This window comes from Meriones unguiculatus, chromosome 20 (assembly GCF_030254825.1).
Source record: "Meriones unguiculatus strain TT.TT164.6M chromosome 20, Bangor_MerUng_6.1, whole genome shotgun sequence".
Lineage (NCBI taxonomy): Eukaryota > Metazoa > Chordata > Mammalia > Rodentia > Muridae > Meriones > Meriones unguiculatus.
The window spans coordinates 44,922,581-44,946,061 of NC_083367.1; the positions used below are offsets into that span (position 1 = coordinate 44,922,581).

Below are 23,481 nucleotides of genomic sequence, written 5' to 3' on the forward strand. Positions count from 1 at the left end.
CCACCTATTCATGTGTCGTCTTGTATCTACGAAAGTATCAAGTGAGCGAGCGAAGGAATGAGGACACAATAGCCACCACTGGAAGAGCTGCTCTCTCAGGGCCCTGTCCCTGGCTGAATCGGCACCAGTCACTGCTCTTCACTGAACGCAGCTGCAGAGGCTGTGACCCTGGGACACTGCAGCGTGCCTGCTGTCAAGTGCTGCCTCTCAAGGCCGGTGTAGTTTATTCACTCATCCTGCTGCTTGGAGGGCAACAGACACCTCGGCAGGGCCGAGTGGAATGCTTCGTGGCCCGGAACCAGCTGGCTTTCCACAGCCTGCACACATAGTGCAGATATTAATAGAAGGCGGAGTGGGGGTAGGGAGTGGGGGGGGGTAAGTCCAGAAGCCCTGCCCTCATTCTTCTACAGATCCAGCCACAACGCCAAGCAGGACGGGCGCCTTGAGAGAGAGCAAACAGAATTGGAATTGAAGAGAGAGGAGAGAGTAGCTGCATCCCACTGAAGGGCCTGGGTTGCTCCACGAAGAAAGTGGCTGGTGGATGGGCGTGGTGGTTTGAATGACAATGACCCCCATAGGCTCCAATAGAGTGGTGTAATTTGAGAGGATTAGGACCTATGCGCTGTTGGAGTCAGTGTGTCACCGGGGGAGGGCTTTGAGGTGTCAGATTGCCCAAGCCAGGCCCAGTGTCTCTCTCTTCCTGCCAATTCCATCCCAATTAGTGGAACTCTCAGCTACCTCTCCAGCACCACGTCTGCCCAGCTGCCGCCATGCTTCCCACTTTGATGACCGTGAACTTCCTCCAAACCGTAAGTCAGCCCCAATTCGATTGTTTTCCTTTAGAAGAGTTGCCGTGGTCGTGGTATCTCGCCACAGCAATAGAAACCCTAAGACAACGGGAAATGGAGGGAGAGTGTGGACCATAGGGGAAAAATTTCCAAGTAGCCCAAGCAAGTTTCAAACTCAGGATCTCCCCGCCTCTGCCTCCAGAGTGCTGAGAGTACAGGCGCCCTCCCCAAGGCCCAGTTTAGCTACCAAGAAAGAGAGAGACGGTATTAGCTAAAAAGGAGCGGGGTCACCGCAGGGCTTGCTTTAACACAGGATGACACAAGGGAGACTAAGGGAACACAGAGATAGCTGGGGGAGCAGGCTGCCACAGGGGCTGCGAGTGGGTAGGCTGGCTTTGGGGTGGGAGACAGTGGGGTTGCTGAGCAGGATCGTGTTGTTCTGATCCCTGAAGCTTCATCGCTCAATTTTCTCAGCGAAGTGAGGAATCTTACTGAGACAACGTATGGAGGGTGGGTCCGCCGAGCCTGGTTAAAGCGCGAGCTTGCTCAGGTCCTCTGACTTGCAGCCGCGGTTAGGAACAGGTTTTGCTGTGTCCTCATCTTCGGGGGAGCGTAGTTTCCTTTAGTAAATGACAGGCGCAGCAAGCGACAGAAGCCAGTATGTCCACATGAGGGAAAGAAGGTGAAGAAAGAGCTACTGGAAGTCAGAGAACCGGAGGTAAAGAGCAGCTCGCCAACTGCGCTGTCAAGGTTGACTGCCCTGAACTGCACCTTCTCCAAGAACTCTCCTGCTTGCTTGCTTGCTTGCTTGCTTGCTTCCTTCCTTCCTCTCTCTTTCTTTCTCTCTCTCTCTGATGCTCTCTTAAGTAGCTTCTCATTCCTGTCTGTTCTTCTGAGAGTTGGGCTTAGCCTATCTCTGACCCGTTCTGTCAGATCTTTCTCTGATTCATCACTTTGTCTGCCCCTCAATTAGATGTCACTGTTATGGATTAAGGGTGTGTATTCCAGCCAAAGGGATTAAAGGTGTGTGCTAAGGGCATGTCTGTCTCCATTTGGATCAAACAGACCTATGTCTTTGGATGTGATCTCTTTCCAGAGCAGCCATGTTGCTGTATTAAAATTCCTCCGCACTGATATAACACTGGATTAAGGCGATTGCTATTCTCTTAAAAATACACAGATGCGGGCTGGAGAGATGGCTCAGAGGTTAAGAGTACTGACTGCTCTTCCAGAGGTCCTGAGTTCAATTCCCAGCAACCACATGGTGGCTCACAACCATCCATAATGAGGTCTGCTGCTCCCTGCTGGTACGCAGGTGTATATGCAGCCTATACACTGTATATGTAATAAATAAAAAATAAACCTTAAAAAAAAAAGGTATCAATAACTGTAGACTCACAGCTGAAAATGACAGACATAGAAGACATCTGTGACAACTTCTAACCCCCAACCTCATCCCCCCAAAAAGAAACAGTCTAGACAGGAAACCATTAAAGAGAACTCTTAATTGTGATTGGGATCCTGCACTGTAGCTCTTAACAGCAGGTGGCTTCTGGCAGGGTTGGGGGTGGGGAATGACTCAGTTTTCTTTTTTCTTCTTCTTCTTTTCTTCGGGAGAGGCCACAAGGAAGAGAGGGTAGACCCGGGAAGGCTAGGAAGAGAATGTGATCAGGGTGTATTATGTGAAGCTCTAAAAAACTCAATAAAAATATTATGTTAGGGGGAAAACATACAAATGCAGAGATGGAAGAAGACTGTGTAAAGACAGAGGTAGTTATTTAACATCCCGTGGCGAACACACAGCGCCTTTTATATCTTCATTTAAAAGTAGATGTATGTTTATTGCTATTTTTTTAAGACATTAGATCAAAGCATCTAAAACCAAGAACACTGACGATAGCTGAGGCCCGAGACACTAAGACTTAAGCTAAAAGCCTCCCTCACGACTTGGCTGACATCTTGGTTTGGAACTTGTGGGTCCAGAACTGTGAAAGAATAAATTTCTATTGTTTCAGGTCCCTCTGTCTATGGTTGGCCCCCCCTAAGAAGCAAGCAGACAGGAAGGAAGTAGCAGTTGAAGGGCTGAGGTTGAGGACCGGGAGCATATTCTCTCCCTCTTGTATACTCTCCCGTCAGCAAGATTCTGTGACTTGGTGGGCTCAGAAGCTAATTAAGTCCTGGGCGTCTAGGGGGGAAGGGGTTGTATGCAGAAGAAGCAAAAATGAGCCAGGCATGGTGGGGCACTTTTGATCCTAACACTTGGGAGGCAGAGGCAAGTGGAGCTCCGTGGGTTCAAGGCCAGCCTGGTCAGCCTAGGGAGGGTAAAAGAAAACAGTGGGAAGGGAAAGGAGAAGGCTACACTGTCACTTGCCTCCTGGTGTCCTGGTTCTGTGAAGAGCACTGTTGGCTTTGTCCACAGGAAGAGGATCCATTCCAAGGCATTTCAAAGCTTGGTGTCTTTTCAGGATAGGGGTTGTTATCACAGAGCTGACACCACAGCACCTGTAGAGGAAACGGACGTCCTTAGAGGGGAAACTTTGAAGATGGGCTAGAAAAAGGTATTTTTTTTTTTTTGGATGTCAGTATAGTCTGGCTACTTAAAAGGTTAACATGGAGCTAGGTGTGGTGGCACACACCTATAATCCCAGCGCTCTTGCAAGCAGAGACAGGCGGATCTCTGTGAGTTCAAGGCCAGCCTGGTCTACAAAGCGAATCCAGGACAGCCAAGGCTACACAGAGAAACCTTGTCTCAAAAAAATGAAATAAAATAAGAAAGGCTAACATGGTGTCTTAGTCAGTCCTCTACTGCTGTGAAGAGACACCATGACCACGCAACTCTTATAAAAGAAAACATCTAATTGAGCTTTAGTCCATCACCCTCATGGTGGGGAGGAGGTGATAGTTCTATATCCAGATCCAAAGGCAGAAGGAAAGGAGGCAGCCACTGGGCTTCTGAAACCTCAGAGCCCAGCCCCAGTGACACACTTCCCCCAACAAGGCCACGCCTCCTCACCCCTGTCGAGTAGTGCCACTCCCTAATGACCAGGCATTCAAATATAGGAGTCCATGGTCGGGAGAGGATTCTTGTTTTTTATTTCATTTTCCAACCCAGATGTAGTAAATCAAACCAAAGGACTACACTGTAATTCTATAATTATAGTCTTTCTCTCTTTCTCCCTCTCTCCCTCCCTATCTCTCTCTCTCTCTCTCTCTCTCTCTCTCTCTCTCTCTCTCTCTGTGTGTGTGTGTGTGTGTGTGTATACTATGCTAACTGACCAGCAAGCCCCAGGGATCTACCTGTCTCTGATCTCCAGCACTAAGTTACAGACACATGGCACAGCATCCAACGTTTTAGCTGGGTGCTGGGGATCTGAACTTAGGGCCTTATGCTTGCACAGCAAGTACTTTGTGCACCGAGCTGTCTCCTCAGCCCCCTAGTTACAGGCTTCTCCCTGAGTCTGAAACAGACAGGGAACCAGAAGTGGAAGGAGGCTCAAAGGAAGGAGCATGTGCCTGTGGCCATGAGTGTGTGTGCTGGTTAGATGGGGGAGTGCTTGGAGGTAGGACCTCTTGGGAACAGGGTATTCTTTAGTGGTGGAGTGAAAAGCTGAAGTTCAGTCCCAACTGCCACAAGTAAGGAAAAGAGAATCAGCCCAACAGTGACCTCTGATACACCTATGTTACAGGTTTCCAGGGCTAGTTCCCATCCCTCCTGTCCTCACTTTGCACGGGTGGTAGTATCTATTGCTACAGGAGCAGCAGAAGGTGTTACTCTAGGAATGTGGGTTAACCATGCTAAAGGTCATCCGCTTCCTGTCTTTGGGTCACAGCCATGGCTCCTCTTGCCTTGTCCCAGCTGAGAAGAATCAGCTCCAGGTGGATTGTCTGACTCTGACGACAACATGCAGTTGTTGTTGTTGTTATTTTTTTCTCAGTGTGACCTTTTGGCCTACACCCTTGGCACAGGCACAAAAGCTTGTTAAAGCTAATGTCTCATTTAATGGAGACTTGAAGATCAAAGCCAGAAGATCAGGGCAAGCAAGTATCTTCCAAGACCCTGAAAGGCATTTTCCTCCTGCACGATTCTGACGTTCTGCCTCCCCTGTTTGTTCAGGCAATTCTGAGTTGTAATAGAATCCTCTTGCTCTAATTGCAGCCTTACGAAGACAGACAATGCATGCTTATTTATTAAACTCTACAAAGACCAGGATGAAAATTAAGAACAGAATCAAATCAAAGGCTTGGACATTTTATCATGCATACCATCACCCACATAGCACAGGTCTGCCAAATGAGAAAAAAAAAAAGATGAAAGGATGGGAAGAAACAAGGAAGACAGTGAGAAGAGAGCTTCTTCCTGAATCTGCTCTAGTCTGAACTCCATTGACAATATTTGAAGACAGCAAAACAGAAAGAGTACCAAAGAAATGCACATCTTGGGGTTGACCAGATAGCTAAGTGGTAAAGGGCTCACTGAGAAAGCCTGGTGATCTGAGTTTGGTCCTTGAGACCCATTTAAAGGTGGATGATGAAAACTGACTCCACAAAGTTGTCCTCTGACCTCCATGCATGCATGTCTACATACATGTTTTGTGCCTGCACACTCATAATAATAATAATAATTTTTAAGTATATCTTTTATTCATCAGTCAATGTACAGGGTGACTACCTATTATACCTGGTGTGTGAGGATGGGCTCTGGGATTACAAAGACAAGAAAGATTAAAGGCCTTGCTCTTGGGAAGTAAGAAAGATTAAAAATAAATAAATAAAGCCTTTCTGAGTGAGGATTGAGCATCTTACCCAGGGTTCCCCTTCTTAGCTTCTTTAGGTGTACAGATTTTAGTATGATTATCCTATATTATATGTCTAATATCCACTTATAAGTGAGCAAACAGGATAGACATCAGAAGAAGGTGAAAACAAAGAACAGGACAGGAGCCTACCAAGAAGGCCTCTGAAAGACTACCCAGAATGCTATCAAACGAGATGCTGAGATTCATAGCCAAACTTTGGGCAGAATGCAGGGAATCTTATGAAAGAAGGGGGAGATAGAAAGACCTGGAAGGGTCTGGAGCTCCATAAGGAGAACAACAGAACTAAAAAATCTGGGCCTAGGGGTATTTTGTGAGACTGATATTCCAACCAAGGACCATGCATGGAGATAACCTAGAACCCCTGCACAGATGTAGCCCAAGGCAGCTCAGTCTCCAAATGGATTCCCTAGTAAGGGGATCTGGCTGTCTCTGACATGAACTCAATGGCTGGCTCTTTGATCACCTCCCCCATGGGGTGGGGGAGGGGAGAAGCCTTATCAAGCCACAGAGGAAGACAATGCAGCTAGTCCTGATGAGACCTGATAGGCTAAGGTCAGAGGGAAGGGGAGGAGGTCCTCCACTATCAGTGGACTGGGAGAGGGGCATGGGAGATGAGAGAGGGAAAGAGGATGGGATTGGGAGGGGATGAGAGAGGGGGCTACAGCTGGGATACAAAGTGAATAAATTGTAACAAATAAAAAAATTATATTAATAAATAAATAAAAAATTAAAGCCTCTACAAAGGTCACAGAGGAGGCAGCTGGAGAGAATGCCTGGGGAAGAACGGAATAGGAGGCCAGTAAGTACAAAAAAAGCAGGTGTACAAAAGCAGGGAGTTATAAAAGACTTTTTTTTTTTTTTTTTAAGGAGAATTAAGAAGCTTCAGGCTTGTTGGCTGGGTGTGGTGGCATAAGCTTATAATCCCAGGATTTTGGAGGCAGAGGCAGGTAGATCTCTATGAGTTTGAGGCTAGTCTAAATGGCAAATTCCAGGCAAGCCAGGGCTACAGAGTTAAACCCTGTCTCAAAAAAGAGGAAGAGTGAAAGGAAGAAAGGAGGGAAGGAAGGAGTGAGGGAGGGAGGAAAGAAAGAAAGGAAGGAAGGAAGGAGGGAGGGAGGGAGGGAGGGAGGGAGGGAAGGGAAAGAAAGAAAGAAAGAAAGAAAGAAAGAAAGAAAGAAAGAAAGAAAGAAAGAAAGAAAAAAGAAAGAAAAAGTAGGAAAGAAAAGAAAAGGACTGGTGATTTGCTCTGTGGTAGGAGGAACAGGCAGGCAGGCTGGGAACAGACTGGAAGATCTTTCTTACCACACACGAACTGGGGATATTGTGTGAATGCAGCCTCAATGGAAGTGAAGAGACAGTTCCCACTGAATTTCTGCAGCTGCTTGATCAGACTTTACTTATAAGTGATAGACAGGACTAACGGCTGAGAGACTGAGGGTGAGGGGAGGTTAGCAGGGGGCACGAGGAAGAGAGAGCTGCCAGAGCAGAGCGAGAGAGGGACTGAGAGCGGGGAAGGAGTCCGAGTGGACACAGAGATCCCAGGTGGGATGGCTCGGTGGGTGGGAACAGAGACAGGGAGTACAGAGCGAGCGGCGGGGTTGGCAGGGAATCCTCGCCTTCACCTCAGACTGTTTGATGTCCCTGGTATCTTGCCAGCAGATACCAGCAAGGCAGTTTCTGTTTGTTTATTCAGCGCTTGGAGATGGGACCCAGCGCTCGCCCACACCCTGCCCCCGAGCTATACCCACTCACGGAGACTACAGTGCAGGAGGTTGAGGCCAACTAAGGACATTTGGCCCAGGTGGCGACACACCCGCAGGTGAAAAAACAAAACAGTCACCAGCAAATGTGACTGTGGCATTTTTAGCTGGCAACCAGACAGAACCGAGAAGAGCGGGTGAGCCAAGAAATGGGCTAGAAGGAGAGATCCGTGAGGAGGCAGAGCTGCCCGGGAGCAACCAGCTCTCCCGTGAATTGCAGACCCGGGTGGTGAAGGTGAGGCCGCATGGCAATCAGCAGGCCATCATCCTTCCTGAACCTTTTTTGTGGTTCAGCGCTTCTCCTCTAGTGCAGAGCCCTCTCTTCTGGTAACCTTTTTTCTGGGCAATTTGCTAGCTGTGACCCAGGAAAGAAGGTAATATGTTGCTTTAAGAGTTCATCTTCTCAGCCGGGCGCGGCGGCACACGCCTGTAACCCCAGCACTCAGGGAGGCAGAGGCAGGAGGTTCTCTGTGAGTTCGAGGCCAGCCTGGTCTACATAAGCGAGTCCAGGACAGCCAGGGTTACACAGAGGAACCCCGTCTTGAAACAGCAACAAAACCAAAGTCCAAAGAGTTCACCGTCTGCCGGCTGGAGGAATCTCAGCAGTGAAGAGCACGGGCTGCTTTTCCGCAGGACTCAGTTCTCAGCACAAACATGGCAGGCGGCTCGCAGCCATCTTCAGCTTCAGCTCCACGGGCTCTAGCGCTCTCTTCTGACCACTGTGGACACTGCACACGTCTGACCAACAGACGTCCAGGTATACAAAACTTACACACATAAGAATATTTTTTTAAAAGTGCGTCGTTCTCTTAGCTGGGCACCGGTGGTTCGTGCCTTTAATCCCAGCGCTGGGGAGGTAGAGGCAGGTGGATTTCTATGAGTGAGCTTGAGGCCAGACATGGTGACTTATACCTGTTTTCCTAACACCCAAAGGGCTGAGGCGGGAGGATTGCTGCAAAGGCGCCCTTCAAACTTGCCATTCCAGTTTCCCCAAGTAGCTGGGATTACAAACCTGCACTACCAGGCCCAGCTCATAAATCTTTTCTTTTTGGTGGGTGGGGGTGGGGAAGTAACATAACTTCTTAGAGCGTGATACAGCATGTAAATGGTTAAAAAAAAATCAAAATGCAAAAATATAATGAAAAGTGCGAGGGGACACACCCTATAGTCCCAGACACTCTGTACGCCGGAGCAGAATTGCCTGAGCCGGGAAGATCGAGAGGGGTTTGAACAACACAGCAAGACTTTATTTCAAAAAAAAAAGAAAAAAGAAAAACACTTTCTGATCCCTGACCCCTAGTTCCCAAGCATATTACTTTGTTTTCTAGTCTGCTGGCCGTTGAATGTTCTTCCAAAGATTGTCAGTGTATCTGGCAAATGAAAATATACATTTACAATTAAATATTCTTGGCTGTGCACACCTTTAATCCCAGTACTCCAGAGGCAGAAGCAAGCAGATGTCTGAGTTGCAGGTCAGCCTGGTCTGTATAGCAAGGTTCATGCCAGCCAAAGTAAGACCCTGTCTCAAAAAAACAAAAAACAAAAAAAAAAATTCAACTCTAAACAAATAAATGTTCTTCTCTTTCTTCCCCTATTGGGAGCAAATGATACAACTGTCTGCATCTTGTTTTGATTATTTTGTTTGCTTTTGAGGTTTTCGTGGGTTTTCAATACGGTGCAGTCAAGACTGGTTTATTTCAGCTCCATCACTGGCAAACCAAGGGAAGAAGCTTCATCGGCTGCTCCCTTCTCCTCGCCTGTGATGACCAGGGTACAAAGGTACCTGCTACAGCGAACTTCGAACTTTCCTTTCTCCCTGTCCTGCTTGATCTTGGCAGATTAGACACCCTTTCCCCTGGCTGTAAACAGAATGTCCTTGATTGCCTCAGTCTTCCAACCATCACGACCCCAAAATGCAAAGAGAATGGAAAAGGAGCCTTAGCTGGAGTTTGTTTTGTTTTGTTTTGTTTTTTCATATACCTGCATGTTGAAACCTGTTTCAGATTGCCAAGTTAATGCTGCCTGTTACTTGTTACTTATCATTAATGAATCGATCAGTTGTTACCGAGAGGTGCACGTTCCAAGGCCTCCATGCAGAGGATGGCTTTATGGAACTGCTTTTCTCCTTTCACCTTTCCTCGAGTGCCAGGGTTGACCTCAGGTCCTCAGGCTCCTGCGGCTTACAAGCATCTTCAGCCACTGAGGCATCTGACCCAGCCTTATTTTATCATTTCATTATATCGTTGCAGCTTCAGGGAAATTGTATTAGAAGATAAGGGGTTATGTCATGTGTGTTAAACCAACATGGAGGTCAGCTCCATGGGAGGAGAGAAGCTTTAGAGAAAGTAAGAAAACCTAAGGGTTTTTTTGTTTTGTTTTGTTTTAACAAACAAAAATGCACACTTAAGCTCTCCCAGCATCTTGGAGAAAAGAGTAAAAAAGAAGGAGGAAGAAGGTAACAGTTCTGAATCAGAACTCAGGGGAACAGACACAGCTCAGCTTCTGGGGGTTGAGAAGGGACAGCCATTAATTCATTCATTCGTTCTTCATTCAGATGGGGTCTCACTGCGTAGCCTGGATAGCTGGGAATGATCTCTCTAACAGGGTCAAGCATTGCAAGCCTAAACCTTAGATTACTTTCCTGAAGCTAGCCACCAGGGTCTATTCCCTTGTTTGGCCACTTCCTTTTGCCTAACTCATTCCTGAGACAGATCTCCAAGGTCCAACTATCAATACACCAAGGTCACTGCTGGCTGCTTTGTGTCAGCTTGATACAAACAAGAATCTTCAGAGAGGAAGGAGCCTCAGTTGAGGAAATGCTTCCTTGAGAGCCAGATGTAAGACATTTTCTCAATCAGTGACCAATGAGTGAGGGCCCAGCCGATTGTGGGTGGTGCTGTCCCCGGGCTGGTGGTCCTGTTCTATGAGGAAGCAGGCTGAGCAAGCCATGTGGAGCAAGCAGTAAGCAGCACCCCTCCGCGGCCTCTGCATCGGTTCCTGCCTCCAGGTTCCTGCCCTGCTTGAGTTCCTGTCCTGACTTCCTTTGGTGATGAGCAATGATGTGGAAGTGGAAGCTGAAAAAACCCTTTCCTCCCAACTTGCTTTTTGGTCTTGGTGTTTGACCAAAAAGACTGTGTAAGACACAGTCCCGCAACCAAAATTCATTACTTGGGTACACTGACTAACATGGCCAATCAGGTCTTACGGACTCAGCCTAGCACAGGCCCCCTTATGGAACTCACCATGTGTCTACATCATGTTAGACCCAAACTCACGAGATCTACCTGTCTCCACCTCCCAAGTTCCGGTTTTCAAGGTATGCACCGCCATGCCTGGCTTGCTTTTATTTTTTAAGTGACAGGTAATCAAGGGGTATTTTAGCAAGCAAAGGATTTTTGGCAGGTTTCCTGGGGAATCCTTGGGGAATATGGAGGGCAGCCAGAGCCAAGCAGTAAGGGCCCTATTTCTTTATAGGTAAAGCTGTTTTCTTAGCACGCAACAAAGAATGGCTCTCTCACGGGAAGCTATGCCCTCCGGTGAATCTCAGTGACTGGGGAAGAGGCTTGTCCAACCCGAGCTGCCCGGGAGGCAGGCAGGAATGCCAAGGAGAGAGTTTCCCTCCCACTACAGGGCGGGGTACCCCACCTGCCAGAGTGAAATGGGAAACAATGTTGCTTTCTATATTGTTTGCTGACCGGTACCACCCACTTGCTCGGAAAACCCACCCAGTCCTGAGTCCCTGCAGCTGGCTTGATCCACCTGGCCAATAAACATCTGCCCGCCTCACCCCTTCTCGGGGCTTCCCCACCCCACCCCGCTCTCTAGTTTTCCTTGAAATGTCTTTGAGAAACTGCTTTCTGCCCTTGGTCTATCCTGTGGGCCCTTTGGGAGTACCTGGCCTAGCAAGGTCAACTAGTCCATACAAGGAATACGTAGAAAGGCCCCCACAAATGTAAAGCTTTTATATTAATTAACATAAATTAATTAATTACATTTCATCTTTTTTTATTTTTCAGTACTAGGCCTGAGCCTGAGGGCCTTGTGCTAGCCAAGTGTTCTATCACTGAGATATAAAACCATGTTCAGAATCCTGAGAGGGCTGCAGCGATGAGTCAGTGCCCTTCCATCTGCCCTAACTCCAGTTCCAGGAAACCCAATGCCTCTGGCCTCTGCACACCTGTACTTATGTGCACATATCCCCCTGCCAATACGCATAATTTAAAATAAAATGTCTTTTAAAGAATCTCGCAAGAAGGTATGAAGAGAAATTTGAATAGCCCAGAGCATTTGAAGCAAAGTGGCCCCATTTGTCTAAAATACTGAGAAGCTAGCTCCCTTGGACCCCAGATAATGAGAAGTGCAGGTTTTGCGTGGATAGCATTGGAGGAGCCAACGAGCTCCATTCTTTGGCCCTTGATCTTAAAAACTATATCATTCCTCGAGTGCCAGACACCGTGCTGAGTCCTATGACCAAAGACAAAGGCACCTGGAACTCACGGGTCGGAGAGACAAGAGATGCACCAAGTCTGACGACCTGAGTTAGGTCCCCAGGTGGAAAGAAAGGATCCCCACAAGCCGTCTTCTGAGTGTGCCACAGCATGCATGCCCTACTAATATCCCCAAAAAGATAGCACTACCACTGGACAACGAAGAACAAGTGTTTCCCACTGGGGATGCGGCCCAGTTGCTGAGCACTCGCCTGCCACTTGCAAAGCCCCAGGCCGAATCTTAAGCACAGGAAAGAAATAGGGGGAGAAAAGGAAAGAGTAAGTGCCAACAGAAAGACGTAGTAAACTGTGGTTTCAAACTTTGGGCCTCAGACTGGTAGTGTGGTTCAGAAGAAGGGGGCTTACTTGATGAGGGTCAAGTTCTAGGTTTGATCCTCAGAGGAGAGAGAAAACAAAACCAGTTGGGCACAGCAGCTTCCACCTGTATCCCAGAACTCAGGGAGGCTCAGTCAGGAGGATGGAGAGTTCGGGGCCAGCGTGAGCTATTAAGCAAGAACTTCGAGGAATAAAGCAGACAGAGGCGGAGGGGCCGTGGGTCTTGACATATCGGGTCGATAACGCAAGCAACTTTAGTTCATGGTTTCTCTTTTTGGGGCCTAGGCTGGTCTTGACCGCTTAGGCTCAAGTGGTCCCACTACCTCAGCCTCCCAAGTTCTTGGGCCCCAGGTGTGCCCCACCATACTTAAGGCTTGGAAACAACTGAATGTATTGAGGATGCAGGCAAGTTCGTCTAGTTGGTTGGTTTGGTCTGTTGAAGCACCAAAGATCACACGCAGAGACCCATGGCTGCTCGGCATGGGGAGGGACTGAGTCTCTTTTGGAATGGAGTAGGGGCTGCGGAGATGTTCAACAATTAAGAGCATCTGTATCTCTCACTGAGGACCTGGGTGCCCTTCCTGGCACCCATGCAGTGGCGGTACAGTCATCTGTGCCTCCTGTTCTGAGGAATCTGACTCCCTCTTCTGGCTGCCACAGGAACCAGCACAGTCTGTGCAGTATGCGCAGACACACATGCAGGCAAAACATGCAAGCACATAAAAATAATAAAATAACAAATTAAAGTTTTTCATTAAGCCAGGTATGGTGGCACACCTGTAATCCCAGCACTCGAGGAAGCAGAGGCAGGCAGATCACTTTGAGTTCGAGGCCAGCCTCATCTACAAAGTCTAGGCCAACCAAGGCTACACAGAGAAACCCTGTCTTGAAAACAAACAAACAAAAAAAAAAGTTTTTAATTAAAATTCTATAGGATTAAAAAATATTAAAGCATGCAGTACATGTTTTGAATATATTTTGAAGCTTTTTCAGTTACGTATAATCCACATGTGTTCAGATCATGCTATAAAACAGATCATAGCATGGCAGATTCCAGGCACGACACCAAAAGCAGCTAGCATCACAAGGACAGCTGGTCAAGATAAAGTTTAGCAAGCAGGGGAAGTCCCCCACAAGGGACCTAGCGCAGAGTGTTCTGAAAATGTTAAGTGACGTTGTGGGCCTTAAGAGAAGGCCCGTTATGCTAGGCAAGGCGTCACACACCCATAACCCCAGTCCTCCGGGAGGCTGAATCTCAAATTCAGGGCCAGCCTATGTAAAACAACAGCATCTCATCCTAAAGAAAGGGAGATGGAGAGGGTGAGATCTGAGATGGTGGCGCGGTTGGGGGTGGGGAACCTGTTCCTATTATATTAAAGACAAGTGACTCAGTAGCTGGATAAGTGCAGGGAACAGGAACACACACCGATAGTAAATATTTTATGTTAAAAAAAAGTATTTTAGAGGGAAAAGTTACATCATATGTCACAAACATCAGATGATTACCAAACAGAAACAGAGTCTGCTCTGTGTCACTAACATCCAGCCATGGGGAAAGAGCCTGTCGCAGTCCCCAGAGGGGAATGTGATGCTTTCATCTTTACGCCAGCTGGCCAGATACATCTCCTTGTCTGCAAAACCTGTGTGCGTCAGATTGTTAGTGCGTGCAATATTGTTCTGAACGTTTTAGGCTTGCACAAAGGCAGAGAGGCTGGTTAAAAACAAATGTGGATATGACAAGGATACTTTGGGAGTTATTTGTACGCACCCTGGAGAGATGGCTCTGCGGTTAAGAGCACTGGCTGCTCTTCCAGAGGACCTGGGTTCCATTCCCAGCACCTACGTGGTGGCTCGTAACCATCTAATACTCCAGTCCTAAGTCCTCTTCTGTCTTCCGTGGGCACCAGGCATGCTCATGGACACCAGGCACACATATGGTGCTAAGCATACATTCAGTCAAAACACTCAAAAATTAAAATAATTAAGCAAAAAGTTATTTTCAAAGACAGGTGTGGTAGTGCACACCTTTAATCTTGTACTTGGAAGGCAGAGCCAGGCGGAACTCTTTGAGTTTGGAGCCAGCCTCGTCCACATGGGAATTTCCGGGACAACTAAGCATTCATAGAGAGACCCTGTCTCAAAAGAAAACAAAAGCAGGAGGGAAAACACACGAACATGTGCGCGCACACACAAACAAAAAACACACACACACCAAATAAACAAGCAAACAAAAAACAAAGTTATAATGTGGGACTGTAATACAGTAATGCAGGCCTGATGCCAGCAATAAAAATTCCATTCTTTTTTTAATTTAGTATACAAAGTAATAGGTTTCATTCAGCATTTTCATAGTGGTATGTCATTTTACTTTGTTCTAATTCATCCTGTGCCCGCTCTTACCTCTCTGTTCTCCTCTTGGCAAGTGCTACTCACTTCTTCTTCTACTTTTAAGTCACATTTATTCCTTTACTCTCACCTTTCTTTTTCCCTTCTGCCTCCCTTAAGATCTCTTATGGTCCCCTTTCACACACACACACACACACACACACACACACACACTTAAATCTGCAGTCCCTATACAAGAGAAAACATGCTGTATTTGTCTTTCTGAGTCTGGCTTATCACTTAACAATGATCTCTAGTCACGTCTAGTTTCCTGTAAGTTTCAAGATTTCATTTTTCTTTGCAGATGAACAAAATTCCATCATGCATGTATACTGAAGAGAATTATGTATGATTGTATCATGTATATATGCTTTTAAACCATTTATTTGTGGATAAGCACAAATAAATGGTTCCATTTCTCAACTACGATGACCGGTGCAGCAACAAAATCCTATGACCAAGTATTTCTAGGATATTTTTTGGAGTCCTTCCTCAATACACGAGGAGTGAAATGGATGTGAAGGAGGATCAAGAGAACTCAAGCAGACCTAGAACACAGGGACTAGACACTTTCAGAAGAGCTATTCCTTGCTCCCTGTTGTCTCTTCCATCCCCACACCCAGGAGATCGCACCTGTGACAAAATGATTGTGGGGGGAGGGAAGGAGATTATGCAAGGGAGGGTTCAACCCAAGGGAGGGTCCCCAGGAGCCTATAAAAAGTCTCAGCCAAAGCCCCTAGGCAGACTCCTACCTCTGGGCCTCATCGAATTATCTGTTCTAATAAAGTTTATAGCTTTTGTTTTAAGTCTTGTGGCAGGAGTGTCTGAGCCCCAGCTGCAACCGAAACTGTTGCGTTCGCTCATCCGCCCCCTAGGTATGTGACTGTTCCTCTGTGTCTGGGACCCTCAAGATCCCTACTCTCCCTCTCTAGTGATTGCCATTTTGGATTCAGGGATCCTGCAGTTTCACCTTGCCCACCTCAGGCCTCTAGTTGTTACAGTCCATCAGCGTCATCTCACTCTTCAAATGTCACTTCACTGTCTGAAAGGGTCTTCTTTGTCCATCCCACAGAATGAATTAGGTGGTAACACGTGGGCCATATGGTAGTTCTGGTTTTAGTTTGTTGTCTTGTTTTGTTTTTAGGATTATCCATCTTGATTTCTATAGTGGTTACACCAATGTATATTGCCAGCGGGGTCTAAGTATTAGTCTTGTTTGTTTGTTTGTTTGTTTGTTTGCTTTTTGGAACAGGGTTTCTCTATGTAATTTCCCTGGCTGTCCTGGACTCACTCTGTAGACCAGGCTGCTTTGAATTCACAGAAATCCTCCTGCCTCTCCCTCCCAAGTGCTGGATTAAAAGTATGCACCACCATGCCTGGCTACTTCTTCCTATTTTTATCCTTCTTATTTCTCTTGACTTAATATCCTAACTAAGCCATTGTTTCTTTGATTTATATTTGATACCTGGACAATAATGTGTCTTGGGAAGTTCTTTTCTGAGCACATCTATTTGACATTCCCAGTGCCTCTTGCATTTTGATATCCAGGCCCCCTCCTTAGATTTGGGAGAATATCTTCTACAATTTTGTTTATTAGTTCTGTATGCCTTAACTTAATCTCAATTCTCATCTTATCCCAGAATTCTTAGTTGCTATGGTCATACTTTTTTCCTTATTGAAATTCACATATATTATTTCCTCAATTTTGTCCTCTATTCCTGTTATTCTTTCTTCTGTTTGGTCAAGTCTGTTGATGATATTTTTGTTATATCTTTTATATTTGGTTTATTGATTGTGTTCATTTCCAACAGTTCTATGTTTCTTTTTTAGAAATAATTTCCTTAATAGAATAAATAGGTATGTATGTGGGTTGAGAAGGAAAGAGAGCAGTAAAAGATAAATACAAGGAGAGACAGCTAAAACTAAGAGCCATTTGAGGGGTCATATAGAAAACTAATACAGAAGGAGCTTCTGTATATATTTTTCTGTGTATACTTTTCATATAGAGATAGATAGATAGATAGATAGATAGATAGATAGATAGATAGATAGATATGAAGGTGATCTAAGTGGAATTGCCAAAAAAACAGTGGAGACAGAGCCCCAACTGGACATCCCTCATCACCAAATAAAGACTCCAGTTCCAGAAATGAATTACATCTTATCGAGTTGTTGGTCAAAGGAGCTCTAAGGAAATCCCCAAACAACCCAGGCTACTGCCAAAGCTCTTGATTGCTCTCCACAAAATGATGATAGGCCCTATTGTTGAAGACAACACCTACGTAACTTGCTGGGCAAGGAGAAATGAGGTTGTGCCTACCTAGGGCCTTTGCCCCTAATGACTAGTGTTGGGATGGATTCCTGGAGAGACTCTAGCATCAGTCCAAGTCCAGAGCAAGGAACGACAGAGGAACCTCTGAGACAGTGAATCACAGTAAGCCACCCCAAAAGACAATTTTAGTTTGTAAACATGGTTTTCCTGCATTAGAAATGGGAAACTCCATTTCAGAGTCCTTAAGAACAAGGGTAGGGGCTGGGATACAGAGTTAATAAAATGTAACTGATAAAAAAAAAAAAAGAAAAAAAAGAAAAAAAAAAAAGAACAAGGGTAGGAGTTGAGGGGATAGAAACATGACTTGAAAAAGCCATCGCAGTACTCACTGCAATTATGACCATCAGAGTAAACCCCTCTCTACTGTTAATTGTAATCCTTACATTCTTCCTCTCAAAAAAAGGTTGAAAATAGCTATACAACAAGAAAAATTAGCTATGATAACATAAAGGCTTGAGAAATAATTTTTAGACAGAGGAACTAAGAGAACAGAAAATGATTAATTGTGAACCTGTGGTGCCTAATGAAACTGAGGATCAAGGTAGACAGCTTATTGATCATGAGTAAGAAGCCTGGCTCACTGGAGTGGAGCCCAGCTCACTGGCATGGAGCTGGGCCTGGAATGAGAGCGCCTAAATGTCTAGTTTATGTGTGGATTCATAAAGATCTAATTGACCACAAATCTGGACCCAGAGGGACCTGCAAAGACTGATGCACCAACCAATGACCATGCAGGACCTAGACCCCATGCTCGGGTGTAGCTGATAGACAGCTCAATCTCCATGTGTGTTCCCTAGTAAGGGAGCAGGGGCTGTCTCTGATATGGACTTTGTTGCCCACTCTTTCATCACTTCCCCCTTACCAGGCCACAGAGGAAGAGGACACAGGGAGTCTTGATGAGACTATATAGATTGGGGTCAGACGGTAAGAAAGGAGGTCTCCCCCTTTCTGAGGACTAGGGGAGGGAGACAGGGAGGAAGAGGAAGGGAGGGTGGAACAGAAAGGAGATGAGGGAGGGGGCTACAATCAGGATATAAATTGAATATGTTATGAAAAATAAATTTAAATAATAAAAAAGATCTAATCGTATCTTGATAAACAAAAAGGGGAAATAAGATTAGCTGAAAGACACTGGTGGAAAACTACCGAATTAGGTCACCCTGTACACTAACAATGTTTTAGCATCAGAATGGAACTTAGGGAATATGTTGCATTGGGGAAGAGGTTTTGCGTATATTTCCATAGGTGATGAAAGACTATGGGCTACACCAAAATTGATAGAGGTGTCATCCAAATAAGAGAATCTTCCAAACGAAAGGCGCGACTCAAGGAAGAGACCCAGAAAGACAGCAATGCACATCATGCAAAAAGCAGATCCCCCTGCACAGAGACAGCTTAACAAACCAGCTGAAGAGGGACAGATAGTCCATCAGACTGACAAACAGGGAAATCTTGGTGCTGAAATGGACTGTTGCTGAAGGACAGATGATGATCAGGACTGAAATTGTGGAGGCTCATTCCATCAATGACTGAGTGTATCTTCCTAAGGACATTCATACTGTTAAGTTTGTAAGACTGATATTTGTTTCTATTGTAAAAGTTAAACTGTACACTTTTTAGCTTAAACAGAAAGGGGAAAGTTGTAGAGAAATTTTAATTCGTATCATGGCTTTTCTGGCATGAGATCACAGCCAAAGACCTTCCAAATCTGTGTGATCTGGCTAGAATATAAACAGGCCTTTAATCCAGCAGACAGAGGCAAGCAGATCTGAGTTCAAGAACAGCCTGGTATAGAGCAAGGAGGTAAAGAAAAGCTTGGGTCCAGGCATGGTGGTACACGCCTTTAAGCCCAAACAATGAAGGTAAAGTTAGTTGTAGTTTGTAGAAGGAAGCACCCATGTTCGAAAGTGACGTTTAATTGAATGGCAGAGAAAGTGACAAATCAGAGATTTGACAGGCTAGGATACTCCCAGCTCTCAGAAGAGAGGGGAAAGGGAAGCTGCTTAACAGGCAATGGGGGAGAGCAGAAGGAGGAAGAAGAGGAGGAGAGGGAAGAGGGGGAGAAGAAGGAAGAGGCAGTTTTACCAGGACAAATACAGAGACAGGCTGGAGAGAAAACAAGTTAGACATAGGTAAACACAGAATGAGCCAGAGAATGAGGAGTCAGAAGATTAGAGCAGATTGCTGGTGTTAGTTTGAGGCCAAGCAGAGCAATTCTGAGAGAGAAGCCAGGTTTAATAAATTAGCTGGGAGAGGAGTTTGAGCCAGAACAGCTGAGTTGAACCAGCCAGCCAGAGCTCAGTAAGAACAAGAAAGGGTTAGCTTATTAAGCATTAAGCCTCAGAGACTGAAAACATTCTCGGCCTAGATTAGACTGTAGGGAGGCTAGAAGCTTCCAGGACCAGGCCTAGGTTATCAGGAGGAAGTAAGTCTCCAAGAAGACAATTGAACCAGGTGAAAAAAAGTTCATTTTATAGTTCATGGTCCTGGAAGGGACTCTGCACACGACCAAAGGAGAAAGGTAAACAGCAATTGGCTACACACCCTTTGATCTATAATGGTGACCTGCATGCCATACGGACTGATGCTGTGGTAGCACAAAGTTTTTGGGAGTCACCAATCACCATCTGATTAGATTTAACCTCGCTCCAGGAGATGGAACCCATGCTTGGATGGCCAAGAGCCTAAACTGGATAGGCCAGAAACCTAGGGGAAAACCAAATACTACTGTTCTGCTAAAGGAATGTAGCAACAAAATGACTCCTAATGACATTCTGCTCTATTCATTGGTCAGTGTCTTGCTCTTCCATCATCAGAGAAGTTTCCTCCTGGCATGGATGGGAATAAATACAGAAACCCACAATAAACAGAGAATGAGAGACCTTGGAACACTTGGCCCTAAATAGGATGACTCCATCAAATCCCTCCCCACACCCTGTGCGAGAGGAAGCAGAAAGACCGTAAGAGCCAGAGGGGATGGAGGACACCAAGGAAACACGGCCTTCTAAACACAGAATGACTGAAGTATGCATGAACTCACAGAGACTGTGGCATCGTGCTCAGGGCCTGCATAGGTCCAAGCTGTTGAGAGCAGAAGTGAACACAAGCCCAGTCTTCAATCCAGAAGCTCTCTCTGATCGACACCCACTCACAAATGAATGGGTAGTTTTCTTCAACAGTCTCGCTGGGTATACAAACCGCTCTTAAGGGCAGGTCCCATGACCAGCAGTAGCTGAGCAACACAAAATGAACTCAATGGCATTTTCTGAAGGTACTTTGTCTCAAACAGTTTGGGCTTTACTTTCTCTCTCTTTTTTTTTTTTTTTTTGCTTTTTGAGACGGGGATTCTCTGTGTAGCTCTGGCTGCCCTGGAACACACTTTGTAGACCAGGCTGGCCTTGAACTCAAGAGATCTTCCCGCCTCTGTCTCCTCAGTGATAGGATTGAAAGCATTCATAATCACACACAGCTGAGTTGGAGGCTTTTTTTTTCATCTTACATGTCTTTTGTATATGTATATTACGGTTTCCAGTTTTGTGTTTTCATGGAATTTGTATGTGCAAACATGTGTCTCTGCATCTATGTTTTTCTTGTGATTTTTTTTCTTTGGCTCTTTTTCTTCTGTTTGTATTGTCTTATTCTGAGTTGTTTTTATTTTCTTTTTATTATTATTAGATATCTGTTTGTATTCTAATGAGATAAGGAGAGAGAAAGAAAGGTGTGTATTTCAGTGGGTGGGGAAACAGGAAGGATCCAGGAGGAGCTGGAGGAAGAGCAAACTGTAATTGGAATATATTATGTAAAAAAATTAATTTCCAGTTTTAAAGAATTCATTTCCTTGTTGAAACTTTCTTCCATGTTAATTACATTTTTATACATCTCACTGATTTTCTCATCCATTTTACTGACTTTCTTTTGTGTTCTGTCTTTCTTCTCCAGGTTCTTGCTTGTATTCATTTGCTTATTTGAATCTTCTCTGAAACCACTGGTCATTACCACTAATGAACGTTTTGGATCTTCATCCATCACTTTACCTTGGAGTCGAGGAATTGGGATGTTAATCTTTCAGGATCACATCTCGCTTCTTCATATTCCTCGTGCTTCTGTGACGCAATCTATACATCTGTTAGTTTGGAAATCCCTTCTGCCTTATTTTGGAATCTTCCTCTTGAGCAACCTCTGCTCTTGAGGACATAATCCCCAGTGCCACACAGTGAGGAAACAACTGTTCTACCAGCAACGCCGCAAAACCACTGATGATGCAGAAACACCACTGAATTAGACCAAACTCTTCATACCAGTTACTGTGACAAAACACCATAACCAAAGAAACTCATGAAAGGCCATGCCTCCAAGCTGTTCCGCCAACTCTGCACCAACATGTGAGCAGACGAGTCTACGTGGACCATTCTCATTTAAACTACCACACTCCCATTGACTCACCACCAACGGTCATGAGGTAGAAAATGAGAGCTCGAATGTAGAATGCACTATGAAGCTAAAATTAGTTAGGGTAGATGTGGAAATGAATGAGATGAATGAATGAGTCGGGGAAAAGGGAAAACAGAGAAAAATAAAGCCTACATAAGAGCAGGGGCTGGAAAAATGGCTCAGTGACCAAGGGCACGGAGCTTATGGAGGACCTGAGTTCGGTTCCCACTACCCAGAGTGGTCTACAGTCATTTGAAACTTCAGTCCCAGGAGTCTGACACCCTCTTACACTCCCTGGGCATCAGGTGTGCCTGTCATACACATATAATAAATACACCTGTTTTTCAAAGAGTGGAAGGAATGTTATGGAGGAAAAATAGTAGAACTTCAGGACCTTTTTTTTTTATTTTAGAGCAACTCCTTTTTGTTTGTTTTTGTTTTATGTGTAGGGGTGCTTTGCCTGCTTGTATGGCTGTGTACCCTATGTGTGTAGGACCCAAAGGTGCCAGAACAAGGCACTGGATCTTCAAGGTGTTGGAGTTAGAGATGATTGTGAGTCCCCAGGATGAGGGTACTGGGAGTTGAATCCAAGTCTTCCAAAAGAACAAAAAATTTTCTCAACCACTGAACCATCTCTTCAGCCCCAAGAAAATATTTTTTAAAAAGTAAAAATATTTCCCAATAACACAAAAGCTTAAAAACAAAATTAAATAAATGTAAGAAGAAAAATGAAACATAAACACACACACACACACACACACACACACACATGCACCCACACACAGAGAAAAAAACACTGGTCCAGCAGGTGAGAGCACGTGCTGCTTCTTTAGAGTTCGGTTCCCAGCAGCCACATCTTCTGACCTTTATAAGCACCATGTGCACATGCGGTGCCCATACATAGATGCAGGCCAAATGTTCACACACCAAATAAAATGAACAAACCTAATAATAAAAAACAAACAAACAAACAAACAACCCCAGCCAGAAAAAATAGAAGACATAGCAGAGAGACAGAAAGAGGATGGTTAAAATAGGGACAAAAAAAAAAGGGGGGGGGAATCTTTAAAATGTTGTCCAATAAAGTAGATGGAGGGCCTGAAGAAATGCCTCAGCAGTTAAGAGCACTGGCTGCTCTTCCAGAGGTCCTGAGTTCAATTCCCAGAACCCACGTGGCAGTCCACACCCGTCTGTAATTCCAGTTCCAGCGGGTCTGTTACCTTCACCCCGATGCACACAAAACAAAATTAAATACATTTTTAAAATTTAGATGACTGTATAAGAAGGAATAAAAATTTTAAATATATTCTTAAATACAACAAAATAAACATATTATTAAAACTGCAGGGTTTTATTTCTTTTTTTTTTTTTTTTTGCTGTTGGGTCTTTTGTTTTTTGTTGTTGTTGTTTTGTTTTGGGTGTTTTGGGTATTGTTGTTGTTGTTGTCTTGGTTATTGGAGACAGGGTTTCTCTGTGTAACAGCCCTGGCTGTCATGGAACTCTCTTTGTAGATCAGGCTGGCCTCCAACTCACCGCTCCCAGCTGCAATAATTTTTAAAGGTGGAGAGCACAAAGGGAGGAAGACGAAGTGTTGAAATAATGTTTTTTCGCAATTCCCATCAAAATACCAACTCAGTTCTTTACCGGTCTTGAAAGAAAAATTCTCAGCTTCATATGGAGAAACAAAAAAAAAAACAGAATCTCCAAAACGATCCTGTACAACAACAGATCATCTGCAGGTATCTCCATCACCAATCTCAAGTTGTACTACAGGGCAATAGTAATAAAAACTGCATAGTATAGGCATAGAAACAGAAAAGAGGATCAATGGAACCAAATAGAAGACCCAGAAATAAACCCACACACCTATGAATACTTGATTTTTGACAAAGAAGCCAAAACCATTCAATGGAAAAAAGACAAATGGTGCTGGTCCAACTGGATGTTTACATGTAGAAAAATGAAAATAGATCCATATTTATCACCCTGCATAAAACTAAAGTCCAAGTGGATCAAAGACCTCAACATAAAACCAGATACTCTAAATCTGTTAGAAGAAAAAGTGGGAAAGAGCCTATAACTTATTGGCACAGGAGACAACTTCCTGAACAGAACACCAACAGCACAGGCTCTAAGAGCAACAAT

The 23,481-nt window shown here is 45.0% G+C and overlaps 1 long non-coding RNA gene across 1 annotated transcript; it reads left to right on the top strand.

Moving 5' to 3' along the window:
* The first annotated feature begins 254 nt into the window (after positions 1 to 254).
* On the top strand, positions 255 to 22,680 carry LOC132649498 (uncharacterized). Its single transcript, XR_009587951.1, has 2 exons — positions 255 to 809; positions 20,845 to 22,680. It is a non-coding gene; the product is annotated as an uncharacterized LOC132649498 (long non-coding RNA).
* Positions 22,681 to 23,481: the final 801 nt, after the last annotated feature.